Raw genomic sequence first — 7,106 nt, 5'->3', positions numbered from 1 at the left:
AGAATATATTTAAATCCTTTTCATAGATGGCAGCACTATAATAATCAATTCTGATGGCAGTTTTTTATAAAAAAATTTCTGAAAAAAAACTTATTTTATTGAGAAATTACGATAATTAATTGTGCAAAATTTAGAAAGCATTTCAAAGAATTATTCAATTGTAACTCCTGAAAAATTTTACATTTATGTGCAGTTCGCTTTTTATAGTTCGAAATAATAAATTAATATGGTACATTCGTAAAAATGAATTACATTAAATTTTCCGGTAAACAAAGTACTGATTTTTTTTTTTTTTTTTCAATTAAATTCCATTTTTTCTTTCATTTTCTCATTTTTGAACTTAGGCACTGTTTGATTGCACTAATGCATAAGACATTGAAAAAACCTTAACATGTTTTTATCTTTTTTGTATCGATTTTCTCAACTTAAGCTTAAATTAATTTGAACCCAATTCATGCATGAAAGTAAAATTACTTTTATTTTTATTGTTTTTTAAATAAGAATTTTGAATAGATTTAATGATTAAAAAAGTACTAAATTTTAAAAATTGTAAACTATTGTTTTATAATTCATTATAATGTACTTTTATGATTCCTCTTTTAATATTTCAGAACAGGAATTGAAGAAGCTCGAATTATTTTTGAATAAAAATGAATTTTTTTTCATGAAAAAACAAAATTTCTTTCAAAAGATGCATAAGTTTCGCTACGAGTTATTGTAGAAAAAAAGAATATAAAAAGTTGGAAAAGGTTTACCATGGGCTCGGCCGGGATTTGAACCCGGGACCTCTCGCACCCTAAGCGAGAATCATACCCCTAGACCACCGAGCCATGCTACGGGTTGAATAAAGAAATTTCAAATTTAAAATCATAATAATCTTTTGCATTCTCTTAAAGGATTATATCAGAAGTTTGAAAATAAAAATGCTAAAGTTTCTTCCTGTAATTAGATGTTTTAAGCTCTCATTGAGTAATTATTTATCATTTGATTTATTTTTTTAAAAAGTAAAAATAAATGCTTATAAAAATCAATCGCAGATTATTTTATAAGCATCTTTTTTCATGAAAAAAAATTCATTTTTATTCAAAAATAATTCGAGCTTCCTCAATTCTTCTTCTGAAAAATTAAAAGAGGAATCATAAAAGTACATTATAATGAATAATAAAACTACAGTTTACAATTTTTTAAATTTAGTACTTTTTTAATTATTTCAACCCTATTCCTGTTTATTTTCTTTTAACTACTCTGCAATTTAATTTTATTTATCTGAATTATAGGCTGCCTTTTTTATTCAGATAAAAAAAAACATAATTGATGAATTTTAACAATTAATCACATACAAATGCAAGGAAATTGTTTATATATACTTTGCTTCTGTTAGATTCTTTTAATCCTACTATTAGTTAAACAGTGCATTATTTTTATTATATTCATTCATTTAAAAATATTAGATTTTAAACTATTTTTAAAGAATGTAAATCAAATATTTAAACTATTTTCCCTGAAAAAATACTCTCAAATATACTTACTCAAAAATACTTAATCAAGAATTTATCAAAACATTTACAGTTGTTTTCCTTTCTTAATGAAATTCCAATTAAAAAAGTGCAATTTTAAAAACCTTTTAATTTTTTCAAACACTTTCAATGAATGAAATATTTTAAAATAGATTTTAGTTGCACTATATTTGAGATGAATTAATTTGATATCTTAAAATCAATAGGTGCTGCATAGTTAATACACAAATTAACAATCTTATACTACTTTGATAATAATTTTAATTAAATATGAATCATAAAATTTCATCAAAGAAAAAAAGAAACGTAAGCTAAGAATTGCGTAAAAGAGACGTTAGTTACAAAATTTTCAATATTTATTTTTGTGTATTCCATTCTTTCAGTGTTTTTTCCTTTGATTGATTAATTGTAAGTCGTTGTTTAAAAATTCATCCATTTGAGTAAATTTATAAAATTAATAATATAATATCATGCAAAAAGAAGTCAATATTAAAACGAGTACTTTGTTTAAGAAATAATTAACTATAACTTTAGAAAAAAATTTATTTATTTTTAAAGTTGGGAAACTTTCGGAACAGCAGGTTTCGTTGGAGACTTCACAGGTAGAACCTTATCATATCCATAAATCCTTACTACCTGGTCTCCCCATTCCTTGATGGCCAAGCCCCATCCTCATCTTTTTATCATCATAATATTGGCAATATCTTCGTCAGCGTGTTCTCCAAAACTTTCGCCAACATGCCAAATTAATTTGGCGAAATGATAAATAAAAGAAACTAGTTGCCCTCGCAAGTTTCGCGTACCTGGCGCAGGCAAGCACGGGAACATCTTTTTGTTGGGATGTTTTTTTCAGCCCTCTGGCGGTGCTCAAATGAAAAGAGAAGTTGATATTCCAGGAAATGTGTGAAAAACAAATGATGTAAAAACTATTATTCATTATTCCTCGGTATTGTTTAGCTACTGCAAGGACAAACTGAAATTATTCGTTAGGATGATTAACTATTTTTTAAAAGTACTTTGTAATTTTTTTGATTGTTTAAAATAAATAGTTTGCCCTTCTGAACATGATTTGTTTTCATTTTTCTGATACTTTGGAAGGAAAGATTGTTTCGAATTCGAACAACAATGACAAGCTTTTAGTTTTTAAATTTCACCATTTGAAAACTTAATTTTTAAAAATCTACTATTGTTAAATGCTATTGCTAAAAGTAATGTTTTATGTGGACTTATAATTATTTTATACTAATTTATGATTTTTTTTTATTCTAATGCATTTTTTGAATATATTTATTTTAAATTTAATTGACATTTGTTTTGCTTGTTTGTTTTTTTTTAATACTTTCCTAAAATATTATTTTCATTATATTAGAATAAAAGGATATTGCCTAAAATATGCTTCATTGCGAAAAAAAAAAATTCTCTTGAGGAAATTTAGTGGGAAAAAAATAAGATCACAGGGGTTAGAACTTTTTAAGGATTTTTTAAACCAGTAATTATATTTTTATCCGGACAATGATTCATTATTTATTGATTATTTCGGTTATTTATATAAAATTATTTAAGTAAAATGAAAAAGAAACAGCAAAATTTAAAAAAGAATTTTTTTTTCAAAAACAATACTTTTAATAAGTTATGGAAAAGATTCGCACTTATACAAAATTACACCAGTATTTCTTTTCGAAATGTTCAATTCAAAATAAAATAGCCAAAATAAAAAATTAAGTTTCGCTGATAGCCTGTGAATTTAACTGACATAAAACCTAATTTAAGACTATTATTGATAAAACGATGCAAATATTTCTCGTTCTTCACAATAAATAATTTCATAATAAATTAGTAGTTTTTCTTTAATTTGTATATCCTCAGCTGCTGATGTACTTTATTAATGAAGCCGGGATTCTACCAAAAGAAGCTCAGTCAGTTCCATAGTCAGAAAAAAATTGGGAACCGCTGCTCTAAAAAACGCTTATTTAGCAACAAAAATAAAAATGCATAATTTTGGATTAATTAAAGACATGAAAACGCTAATCAAATACCAAAAGATTCTCTTATAATCACTTTAAATTGGCAATGTCTAAAAAATCGTTTGCATCGGAATTCAAAGCAGATGTGTAAGAAATGAATTCAAAACGGAACCTAAACAATAAAGAATCCTTTTACTTTTTTCTTCAAAAAGAAATTAGCGCATGCTTCAATTTTTGTCGGAAAATTTATTTGAAAAACTTCTTAATGATTATAATTCGCAACTAAAAACAGCAAAAAGAAGGCAATTAAGTGTATAGATTGAAAGAAAAGAAGGGAAGTCGTAAATATTTTATGCCGTGATTTTATTTTCTCATAACTTTTTCAATTTATTCTGCTTTGCATTTTATTGTTATAAAAATGTTTCTTAGTAAATTAAAAATCGATGGAATAATTATTTCAATCAGTAACTAAAATGTTGGTTAAAATTTAAAAGCATTGCATTTTGAGATGATTTTTTTGTTTCTCAACTTCGAATAAAAAACAAATCACATTTCACTAAACTTTTAACGTAACACATTTTGGACGTTTTCTTTTTATGCTAAACAACTAATCGATGAAACTTGAAAATATAGAAAAATACTGTAGAATCAAAAACAAGGAAAATTTAACAAGCAATAACTTTCTAAACATCGTGAATCGTTTGTGCTTATTTTTCCTTTAGAACAAAATAACAAAAACAGTTTTTATAGCATTAAAAAAGAAATATTTACCAATAATTTTCTACAATTCATAAATCAAAAAACCACATTTCTTGTCACTACAAAGGGACGAAAAAATTGCTTGAACTATTAAGTGTTTACGAAAATTCATTTATATAAGATTTTGCGACTATTATAAAAATTAAATGTCAAAAAGTGTTTTTTTTTTTAAGTATACTTAAATTATACCTTCGTTTATCTCTGGATTTTGACATTTCGAGAAAGTGGAGCTCTAAAATAGGTAGGAATGAAATGTATATTATCTTAAAATGTCAAAAATTGACATTTGAAACTAAAAATCCTTTTAATTTACAATCGAGAGCAATTCCAGTATATAAAACTGACATACAGCGATATAACAATGATTTCCTAAAACTCGCCCATATTTTTTGCCTTTTTTACAACAAACAGAAAAAACCACTTCATAACATGAAAAATAAAATTTTTAACAACGATTTTCTAAAATTCATTAACCAAAAGTAATTATTTCTTGCGACTACAAACCAAAGACGAAATTTCCGTTGAACCGTCAATAATTTATGAAAATTAATTAATAATTAGTATAGCTCCTATTACAGGAATAAAATGACAAATATTGTTTTTCTTGCATAACTACTGGCATTTAAAAAGGGTTTCCGAAATAGATTGTTTTGAATTTAGAAGACGCAAAATGTATATTATCTTAAAATGTCATACATACAAGGGGTGATCAAATGAAAAGGTACGAAACGACACGGTGGGTACAAATGTAGACTTTATTCAAAATATACACCATAGGCCTGTGCACAGCGATCCCACTGATGAACAAGCCGCAGGATTCCTTGTTCCCAGAATTCCTGTGGTCTTGACGAGACCCAGTCCTTCACAGTGTCCTTGAGTATGTCGTCCGAGTTGAAGAGCTTCCCTTTCAGGTGTTTCTTCAGTGGACCAAACACATGGAAATCGCAGGGCGACTAGTCCGGATTGTAGGGTGGATGGTCCAACGTCTCCTACTTGAACTTGGCCAGTTCCATATGTGTGAGTCTGTAGACGTATGGACGCGCGTTATCGTGGAGCAGAACCACACCCTCCGTGAGCAGCCCCGGTCTTTTGTTCTTGATGGACCAGCGTAGGCGTCAGAGTGTCTCACAGTACACATCGGAGTTAATGGTTTTTCTGTGCTCGAGGAAATCGGATAACACCTCGCTGCTCCGCAATCGTCGAATTTTGCAACGCGAACGCCATCGGGTCCTCATACGAACTACCGCATCATTTGGACGCCGCTTTTGATAAGAGCCTCTGCTCTCTCCTGCTCATGCGGGCACCCGCGCATGCTCCGATCCCAGTCAGAGACTCCAATCGCCATGGAGCTAGGAGTAGATTATTTTATTATTTTTTCTTGGACTTCTTATTATTTTAATTATATTATTTTAATTGTGACTTCTTGCATCTTAAGGTTTTATGTTACTTTACAAAAATTTCAGCTGTAGTTTTATTTATTACTGTCGAAGTTATTCATCTGAAAATTGATATTTTTTAATTAATATTTTTGATTAAATTGATATTTTTTTAAAACCAGGAAGTATCCCATTGTGTTCCAAATATGAAATAAATAAAAAAAAAATTTAAATTTATTAAAAATCTAATATTATATACAAGTGATTGCATATAATATTACATAATAATAAAGTACTCCATGATTATATATAGGGTAAACTAACCAGTGAAGGAACACTTAAGCTTCGCTTGCCTTTCAAAAAATCATATTAATTTTCAAATTCGTAATTTCAGTTAAATGACAGTGTCAACATATTTGTTACTAATTGCAAACTATGCAAAAAAATTGTCGAGAACTTACATAATATTGTTTTAAGGTTTTGGAGGTTCAAATAACAAGTAGTAAGAAGACCAAGTGAAGGAACAGCTCTTACCAGTGAAGGAACACAAAATTGCCCAGTAAAGGAACACTTAAGTTTGGTTATTTATTAATGATCTTTATGAATTTTTTAGCCATACAAATATATAAAAACAAGACTATTTGTGAAATTATAACATACAAGTACTTGTAAAATGCTAATTTTTTTCTGTAATCATGAACTAGAAATTAAAGTGATGTTAAATACAAAATAAATTAAAAAAATCATTCTTTCTTATAATTTGACAGTCAAATCTAAATCATTGTGTCATCCGATGCTGTTTATTATCATTATTATTTTATCACCTTTTGTTTACTCTTTTTCCTCTTATTTCTTGAAGCTTTTTTTCTTTTTAAAGTATTTTTTCTTTCTTTTTCTTTTCCATGTTCTCTTGTTTTATCTTTTTTTAGATCTTTCAGCCTCTTGAAATTTTTGCCATTTCTCTGAAGTTAGTGCAAAAGGTAATTTATTCGTTTTTCTTCTTGTTTGACCTTTCTTTTTATCATCAATATTTGACTAATGTAAATGGTTCTTCCAAACTTCTTCTGATTTTTCAGCAACATTTCTAGAATGCTTTTCTCGAAAATAGACGGGGGAAAGATGTCTTGAAGTTAGAGGCAAATCCATCTCTTGTTGACTTATATCTAGAGGATCTTTAGAAGTACTGATTTTACTTATAGAATCATTTCTTTTTTCAACTAAGAGAGGATCAGCATGAGGACTCATTTCAAATTCGATATTTAAGATGCATTCATTATCAATACTAGCTTCAGTTCCTTAGTTTGACTTAACCAAGTAGTCTTCTTTTAATACGTACTTCTTCCATATTGAAAAAAGTACAGGCTCTTGGATATTTTCGATATTAGACTCCTCAGTCAATGCTGCGTCAAAAATTTGCAACATATCTTGAGGGATTTTCCTCTCAAGATTCTGAAGAAATTGAGTATCGTTTCTGTTTAACTCTGTTTTTT

General features: G+C 27.9%; 1 non-coding gene across 1 annotated transcript; it reads right to left on the bottom strand.

Annotated features, from left to right (window-relative positions):
* Positions 1-758: 758 nt before the first annotated feature.
* TRNAP-AGG (transfer RNA proline (anticodon AGG)) lies at positions 759-830 on the bottom strand. The gene has a single exon. It is a non-coding gene; the product is annotated as a tRNA-Pro (tRNA).
* Between the last annotated feature and the right edge of the window lie 6,276 nt (positions 831-7,106).

This window comes from Parasteatoda tepidariorum, chromosome 1 (assembly GCF_043381705.1).
Source record: "Parasteatoda tepidariorum isolate YZ-2023 chromosome 1, CAS_Ptep_4.0, whole genome shotgun sequence".
NCBI classification, from domain to species: Eukaryota; Metazoa; Arthropoda; class Arachnida; order Araneae; family Theridiidae; genus Parasteatoda; species Parasteatoda tepidariorum.
Note: the sequence above shows the minus strand (reverse complement) of the source record. Positions and strands in the feature narration are given on the sequence as shown.